General features: G+C 31.6%; 1 non-coding gene across 1 annotated transcript; it reads left to right on the forward strand.

Moving 5' to 3' along the window:
* Window positions 1-6,463: 6,463 nt before the first annotated feature.
* LOC129758891 (U6 spliceosomal RNA) lies at window positions 6,464-6,569 on the forward strand. The gene has a single exon (XR_008740115.1). It is a non-coding gene; the product is annotated as a U6 spliceosomal RNA (small nuclear RNA).
* The last annotated feature ends 2,868 nt before the right edge of the window (window positions 6,570-9,437 follow it).

Below are 9,437 nucleotides of genomic sequence, written 5' to 3' on the forward strand. Positions count from 1 at the left end.
TTCCCAATGATGTGATTTTTCAGGAAAATATTTTCCAAAAGAAAATTAACAAGATTGATTTTTTTTATTGATTAAGAACCTTTTTTGTCATTCACGTTCATTTAACTATTTTAAAATAAGTGATTTTAACTAAACAAAATCGAGCTGAAAAAAATAAATTTCTTTAACAACTTTCATTATTTTTGTTTGTTCCAGAATTGAATCCAGCTCACCCCCTTAAACAAATATCTTATTAAAGCATTCAGTCGTTCCGTCGATAGAGAAAATCCGCTGCTGGGCTAACGTTCTTAGTATGAGCCCGTAAAAAGCAACGACGACGTCTCTGAGGCCAATGCTGGTGGTCAGCAGATTTCCTACAGTTAGCTGCCACATTTGAAGGCCCAACTGCCGGCCATAAATGGTTCGAGGACATCAACGCAACGGCCGACGACGGCAGCAAAACGATAACCAAATCCTTGCAGCAAGAAATCTTCGGCAGCCTGGAAACTCCCACTTGGCGTAATGAAACGACTCTTATTGTCGACGATGGCAGCTGTTAGGGTGAGGGGAAAAAAATCTTGGTAGGTACCAACACACTTTTTGCCAGTATCAGCAAATGTTACCTTGAGATGGAGCTTAACATTCAAACAAGTGGGAACCTGCATCGATTCTGTTCTAGGGTACAGTGATTGACGTAAGAAATACAATTTGAAATCAGAATACTGGTGAAAAATCAGTTAAGGTCTGATAAATTTATTCATTCACTGTCTTTAAAGAAGCGGTCCTAATCGAGACCCCTACGGTATATTGAAAATTACAATGGTAGCTTGCCGAAGAAAGATTCCTGCGGTGATGATTCAAACTTTTTAATTGAAATTTTCGATTTTGAGTGAAGTTAATCTATAAAACTGGTCAAATCACTACGTTTGCCACTGTTGGTCCATCGGTCTTGCTGTTATCAGCTCTTCCCTACTCGAAAGGGACGGATTTTTTCCTTCCATATGATCCAAAGTTATGCGGGATTGCGAATCCCGTTTGTTTTCTTCTGTCCTGATTCCTTCCGGCACTTCTTGTGGCGTACCGAAAGCCCATCATCAAAGTCCCACATGGTCGATGAACGATTTTTATTGCCTTTCGAGCATTAAAACAGATTACCTACCCAGGACCGTCGTTCGTCGTATGTAGGAGTATGTTTTTTGCCTTCCTTTTGCCGCGGAGCCAGCACTCTGTCCAGTCACGGAAACACTTTCACCAAGCGCTAGTCTTCCTTTTACTTCGCTCTCCGGTAGGTTTTATCGACGATGGAAGTAAATCTCCTTCGAGATACATATAAAAATTGGGATCCGGAATAAGAGGGACTGCATGCGTGGGTGATGTATGGTGTGGTCCTTACACTGATTCACAAGTCTTTTACGATTTATGAGCCATATTTGTACTAATAGAGTTCTCAATACGGGAAGGGAGCAACAGTCTGTAACCCTGATAAAGAGGTGATACTACTACAGGCTACAATTCACTCAAACGGTTCCACTCAATGTGTGCTCAAAATTTATGTCATCATACATAAGTCGCACTGACTTCAATCATTTTGTTGTCTATACTTGTTTAATTTTAAACGCTTTGTGAGAACATTTTGAAAGAAGTACATTCATCCTATCAATTTTTATAATTTTTATAATTTTGCCACTTTTGTCATTTTTGTCATTTTTGTCATTTTTGTCATTTTTGTCATTTTTGTCATTTTTGTCATTTTTGACATTTTTGTCATTTTTGTCATTTTTGTCATTTTTGTCATTTTTGTCATTTTTGTCATTTTTGTCATTTTTGTCATTTTTGTCATTTTTGTCATTTTTGTCATTTTTGTCATTTTTGTCATTTTTGACATTTTTGACATTTTTGTCATTTTTGTCATTTTTGTCATTTTTGTCATTTTTGTCATTTTTGTCATTTTTGTCATTTTTGTCATTTTTGTCATTTTTGTCATTTTTGTCATTTTTGTCATTTTTGTCATTTTTGTCATTTTTGTCATTTTTGTCATTTTTGTCATTTTTGTCATTTTTGTCATTTTTGTCATTTTTGTCATTTTTGTCATTTTTGTCATTTTTGTCATTTTTGTCATTTTTGTCATTTTTGTCATTTTTGTCATTTTTGTCATTTTTGTCATTTTTGTCATTTTTGTCATTTTTGTCATTTTTGTCATTTTTGTCATTTTTGTCATTTTTGTCATTTTTGTCATTTTTGTCATTTTTGTCATTTTTGTCATTTTTGTCATTTTTGTCATTTTTGTCATTTTTGTCATTTTTGTCATTTTTGTCATTTTTGTCATTTTTGTCATTTTTGTCATTTTTGTCATTTTTGTCATTTTTGTCATTTTTGTCATTTTTGTCATTTTTGTCATTTTTGTCATTTTTGTCATTTTTGTCATTTTTGTCATTTTTGTCATTTTTGTCATTTTTGTCATTTTTGTCATTTTTGTCATTTTTGTCATTTTTGTCATTTTTGTCATTTTTGTCATTTTTGTCATTTTTGTCATTTTTGTCATTTTTGTCATTTTTGTCATTTTTGTCATTTTTGTCATTTTTGTCATTTTTGTCATTTTTGTCATTTTTGTCATTTTTGTCATTTTTGTCATTTTTGTCATTTTTGTCATTTTTGTCATTTTTGTCATTTTTGTCATTTTTGTCATTTTTGTCATTTTTGTCATTTTTGTCATTTTTGTCATTTTTGTCATTTTTGTCATTTTTGTCATTTTTGTCATTTTTGTCATTTTTGTCATTTTTGTCATTTTTGTCATTTTTGTCATTTTTGTCATTTTTGTCATTTTTGTCATTTTTGTCATTTTTGTCATTTTTGTCATTTTTGTCATTTTTGTCATTTTTGTCATTTTTGTCATTTTTGTCATTTTTGTCATTTTTGTCATTTTTGTCATTTTTGTCATTTTTGTCATTTTTGTCATTTTTGTCATTTTTGTCATTTTTGTCATTTTTGTCATTTTTGTCATTTTTGTCATTTTTGTCATTTTTGTCATTTTTGTCATTTTTGTCATTTTTGTCATTTTTGTCATTTTTGTCATTTTTGTCATTTTTGTCATTTTTGTCATTTTTGTCATTTTTGTCATTTTTGTCATTTTTGTCATTTTTGTCATTTTTGTCATTTTTGTCATTTTTGTCATTTTTGTCATTTTTGTCATTTTTGTCATTTTTGTCATTTTTGTCATTTTTGTCATTTTTGTCATTTTTGTCATTTTTGTCATTTTTGTCATTTTTGTCATTTTTGTCATTTTTGTCATTTTTGTCATTTTTGTCATTTTTGTCATTTTTGTCATTTTTGTCATTTTTGTCATTTTTGTCATTTTTGTCATTTTTGTCATTTTTGTCATTTTTGTCATTTTTGTCATTTTTGTCATTTTTGTCATTTTTGTCATTTTTGTCATTTTTGTCATTTTTGTCATTTTTGTCATTTTTGTCATTTTTGTCATTTTTGTCATTTTTGTCATTTTTGTCATTTTTGTCGTTTTTGTCATTTTGACAATATTGACAATTTTGACAATTTGACAATTTGGACAATTTTGAAAATTTGGACAATTTTGACAATTTTGACAATTTTGACAATTTTGACAATTTTGACAATTTTGACAATTTTGACAATTTTGACAATTTTGACAATTTTGACAATTTTGACAATTTTGACAGTTTTGACAATTTTGACTATTTTGACAATTTTGACAATTTTGACAATTTTGACAATTTTGACAATTTTGACAATTTTGACAATTTTGACAATTTTGACAATTTTGACAATTTTGACAATTTTGACAATTTTGACAATTTTGACAATTTTGACAATTTTGACAATTTTGACAATTTTGACAATTTTGACAATTTTGACAATTTTGACAATTTTGACAATTTTGACAATTTTGACAATTTTGACAATTTTGACAATTTTGACAATTTTGACAATTTTGACAATTTTGACAATTTTGACAATTTTGACAATTTTGACAATTTTGACAATTTTGACAATTTTGACAATTTTGACAATTTTGACAATTTTGACAATTTTGACAATTTTGACAATTTTGACAATTTTGACAATTTTGACAATTTTGACAATTTTGACAATTTTGACAATTTTGACAATTTTGACAATTTTGACAATTTTGACAATTTTGACAATTTTGACAATTTTGACAATTTTGACAATTTTGACAATTTTGACAATTTTGACAATTTTGACAATTTTGACAATTTTGACAATTTTGACAATTTTGACAATTTTGACAATTTTGACAATTTTGACAATTTTGACAATTTTGACAATTTTGACAATTTTGACAATTTTGACAATTTTGACAATTTTGACAATTTTGACAATTTTGACAATTTTGACAATTTTGACAATTTTGACAATTTTGACAATTTTGACAATTTTGACAATTTTGACAATTTTGACAATTTTGACAAGTTTGACAATTTTGACAATTTTGACAATTTTGACAATTTTGACAATTTTGACAATTTTGACAATTTTGACAATTTTGACAATTTTGACAATTTTGACAATTTTGACAATTTTGACAATTTTGACAATTTTGACAATTTTGACAATTTTGACAATTTTGACAATTTTGACAATTTTGACAATTTTGACAATTTTGACAATTTTGACAATTTTGACAATTTTGACAATTTTGACAATTTTGACAATTTTGACAATTTTGACAATTTTGACAATTTTGACAATTTTGACAATTTTGACAATTTTGACAATTTTGACAATTTTGACAATTTTGACAATTTTGACAATTTTGACAATTTTGACAATTTTGACAATTTTGACAATTTTGACAATTTTGACAATTTTGACAATTTTGACAATTTTGACAATTTTGACAATTTTGACAATTTTGACAATTTTGACAATTTTGACAATTTTGACAATTTTGACAATTTTGACAATTTTGACAATTTTGACGATTTTGACAATTTTGACAATTTTGACAATTTTGACATTTGACAATTTTGGACAAATTTTATTGCTGACAATAGAACTGTTATTCTTGTTCTTATTGATGATTATTTTTTATGTGAATTTTAAATCGCCATCAGCATAAAAAAACCAATAGCTGTTGGACTTCCAGGAAATTTGCTTTCACAAATGTAAAATCCAAATAGTAGTTGCGCTGAGTCAAGTCAACAAGAAGGCTCAATAAAAATTTGCTCTTCTGTTGGAGCACTTGGTCCCAAACCGTTCATTTTTTTTTGGGGGTTTAAACCAGTTATCTTTTGCTTGCTATACGCTCTACAAAACTGCATGACTCCACTCCAACACCCCAAACCCTCAATGTTTTCCAGTCAGTGGCGAATTTATTCAGGTTTTATTCAATTTTATTTATGCGTGTTTTTATTTTTTATCTCACTTCTTTTTATTCGTGTCATAGCCATATCAGCACCATCGGAGCATAAAAACGATCCCTGGTGCCAGCCAGAGCCAGCGAGTTTCGGAAGACTATGTCGAATATGTCGTGCTCTTTTGTTGTTTTTCCCTCAAAAAAGAAAAAAATAGATGGAAAACATTGCATCCAACAGCAGCATAGTTTTCGCGGGTTGGGGGGTAGCTTTTCAGTGAAATTGAAAGGATTTATCAGATTTTTGTTATCGTGCGGATTGGTGGAGTGCTTATGGCGGCTAAGCAGTGAGTGTCGAGGACATTTCGCTTGTGTTGCTGCTGATTGTTGTACATAATTGAATTCTTGGAATGGGATTTAGGAAAAAGTGCAACCGAAGCATATTTGCATCGGGTTAATGAAGCTAGTAATGATACGAGTGAGTAGCGACGAAAATTGCTTGATTGGAGTCTTAGACGAGAACGTCAATGTTCGTTTAAATGATGCATAGTTGTAGATGAAATTGGAAGTTCATATGACTGAGTTATTCGGTTTGATTTCCTTAGATGTTTATTGTTTATTCCTCGTATGTTTAAGAACGTGCCGCTATTAAGCCTATTTCGGATACCCTTTTCTGACTCCATTTGATGTATTGTGAGAAAACTTAATCCAAAGTCTGACAATTTTAATTTAATAAATATACCTTTATATGCACCTATTGAATCAGCTTGACAAGTTATGACGATGTCTGTGTATTTGTGTCTATAAGTGTGAATTGAAATGATCAATCCAAAAACGTATTCATTTGGCTTGCAAGCAACATGCAGCAATCACTAATAAAGATGATAAAAAATAAAACGTCATATTTTTCATGGCGTCATAGGCACGATAGACGATGGGCGTGCTCGCATTAGCCTCAAAAAATTTTACAAAATGACGAACATGACAATAAGGACAAAAATTACAACATTGACCAAACACATTTTGAATGAATTGGAAGTCCAATCGACAAAATTTACTAAATCACCAAATTTTTAAAATTTTGCGAATATTCAAGTACCGATATTAGGATTGGTCGGTCTTGGATGATCCTTTGTCCTAGCTTCGGCTGGACATATACTAAAATTGGAACGATACAGAGAAGATTAGCATGGCCCTGCGCAAGGATGACACGCAAAATCGTGAAGCGTTCCACATTTTTCATAGAACATGCTCAACCTCTAGGTAAATATTGTACAGTCTTTCAGGCTGAGCTATATGCTATTATGTATGGAGTGCAAATTGCACTTCAAAAGAAGATTATGTTCAGAACAATTTATTTCTGTTCAGATAGCCAAGCAGCTATCAAATCACTCAGTGCTTCCAGTTCTAGATCAAAACTGGTAATCGCATGCCGGAAAGCAATCGAAGAACTTGCTGAAGGCAATGGATTAAACCTTCTATGGGTACCCGGACATAAAGGAATTTTTGGAAACGAATGCGCCGACGAACTCGCTAGAGCTGGGTCGGAAAAGGAATTTTACGGACCAGAGCCGGCTGTCCCAATATCACCATGTTGGTTCAGAAACCAAATTCAAACTTGGTCCTCTAACCAGCATGAACGATACTGGGAAGAGTTGGACACTTGTCGTCAAACTAAATTATTTTTAGAAAAACCATCTCCAATCATATCGAGTTACTTATTAACTTTAAATAAATCTCATTGCAGCATCTTGATCAGAGCACTCTCCGGTCATTGTAAACTCAACTATCACATGCACAACATTCAGCGTGCTGAATCTCCAGTATGTGGTAGTTGTGAATCAGATGTGGAAGATCCCTTCCATCTTATATGTAACTGTCCCTCATTTGCCAGACTACGTTTTCGTACTCTGGGATCTTACGCTTTAAGCGAATCTGAGTTTAAGAAATTAAACTTAAAAAACATTCTAACATTCCTTACCGAATGTAGAAAAGAGCTTTCATGCTAATAATCCCTAGTGGAAAGGCTTTATGCCATCTTAAATAGATTGAATTTATTTCTTCCTTTTATAGGTTTTTCAGGTTTCTCAGGTAAATGATGAAATCTTGGATAAAAAAAAGGCTAGGCACAATTTTCCCGTATGTTTGGATAACGTGCCGCTATTAAGCCTACCCCCATTCTGATACCTGATACCTGAAATCACCAAATTTTTAAAATTTTGCGAATATTCAAGTACCGATATTAGGATTGGTCGGTCTTGGATCGATCCTTGAAAGATCGATCTTTTCAACTCCGATTTTCGATTTTTTGGATCGATTCTTCGGCCAGGAGAAAATCGATTAGATCAGTTTATTTTCGATTCGATTTTTCGATCTTTTTTTCATTTAGCGAAAATAAGGGCATAATGATCAGCTTAAGGAGGACGCTTATTTAACCATATAAAACAGCTATAATATGTAAGTTACATCATTGTTTCGTGTTAAGTCACTTAAAAAGTCAATTTCCTAACTGGATGAAACTTGAAAAATGTAGATACCTATAAACGTTTAAAAATGCATTTTAAATCATTGTGCTGAATGCTGAAAATCAGTAATATGGGCAGTATCAGCACCATCAATCGGGGCACGATGTGCATTTTCTGCCATAGAATCTAGCAGCGAATTTAATTTGATGAAGTCAACTGAATTATGGAGCTACAGCTTGACTAGTTTACATCTGACGATTTACTTATTGGTAAGGTCTCGGAGATATAACCAGAAAACTTGAGTTCGATTCCTGGTCGAGCCGATTTTTTTTTCATTTAGCATTATGATCAGTTGAAAAATAATTTTCGAAATTAAAAATTCATGTCAATAAAATTTGTCAAATTTTTTACAAACCTTGTGAATTGGGTGCAGAAAGGTGTTTGTGATTGATTAAGATAAAAAAAAATGCTAGAATTCGCTAATTTTATGAAATAACAGCTATTTGCCAAAAGTTTCTTTTTTCAAAAAGAAAATTTATATTTAATGTTTTCTGCTTATTTTGTTCGATATTTTTCATATAGGTATATCAAAATATTTTAATAAAAAAATGATTAATGTTGTTTTAAAACACTAACTACGGTTCACCTTTCATAAAAGCGCTTGAATTTTTCTTCTTTCCATATGTAGAAGGACTATATAAATTTGAAAGTTTATGTCTCTTTAGCATATTGTTACAAATGAAAAAGATCGATTAATCGGAGATCGATCTTCAAGCTCCGATCTTTTAGATGGATCGATCTCACAACCGTTCATCTGAATCGATCTTGGAGATCGATCTTTTTCCGAAGATCGAACAATCCTAACCGATATGCACCAATTAGAGTGTCCGTCCCGGGTTTTCCCGGTCGGGAATACCCGGGAATTTTAAAAATTCGGGAATTCCCGATTCCCGGGAATCATAGTTTCATTCCCGGGAAATCCCGACATGTATGAAATTATAACTCTGGGAAAGCCTAATAGCCTCCGGAACTATTCTTATTGATCTTTTTGAAAATGTAGTCATACAAAACTCATTGAAAATATGCCGATTCCTGAAGTAGTAGACGCTTTGGAGCCATTTGGTGCATTTTTTATTTCTCAAATAGATAAGTTTAAAAATATAATATGTATTTCCTCACCGTTTTCATTGAACGAAAACCCACAACACTTCGAAAAACATATGAAAAATCGCGCAGCTGGTCGGTAGATTGCGTTTTCTTGAAAGTAATATTTATGCATTTGTTTGAAAACTTAAAAATGAAGAAGACATCGCTTTCTTCATATGAAAAGCAAAAAGGTTGGAAAAATCAAACAAACTAAAAGATAATTTTTTTATTAACCCCTAGTTGCATGAATGAATTCTTCATTTGACTTATTCCGGCTATTTTATTGTTCATTTGACTGTTTTAAATTTATTATTGTTGAAAACAGGTTGAGTTATTTGATTAAAAATAAGTTGAAAAACATTATGAAGAGTACATTTTGAACAAATTATGGGCTTGTATGCACTACAGGTTTGAATCGAATAGCATACATACATGATTTTGAATATTTCCCGGGATCCCGGGAATTCCCGGGAAACAGGCCACCAGATTTCCCGATT

This window comes from Uranotaenia lowii, chromosome 3 (genome assembly GCF_029784155.1).
Source record: "Uranotaenia lowii strain MFRU-FL chromosome 3, ASM2978415v1, whole genome shotgun sequence".
In the NCBI taxonomy this organism is placed as follows: Eukaryota; Metazoa; Arthropoda; class Insecta; order Diptera; family Culicidae; genus Uranotaenia; species Uranotaenia lowii.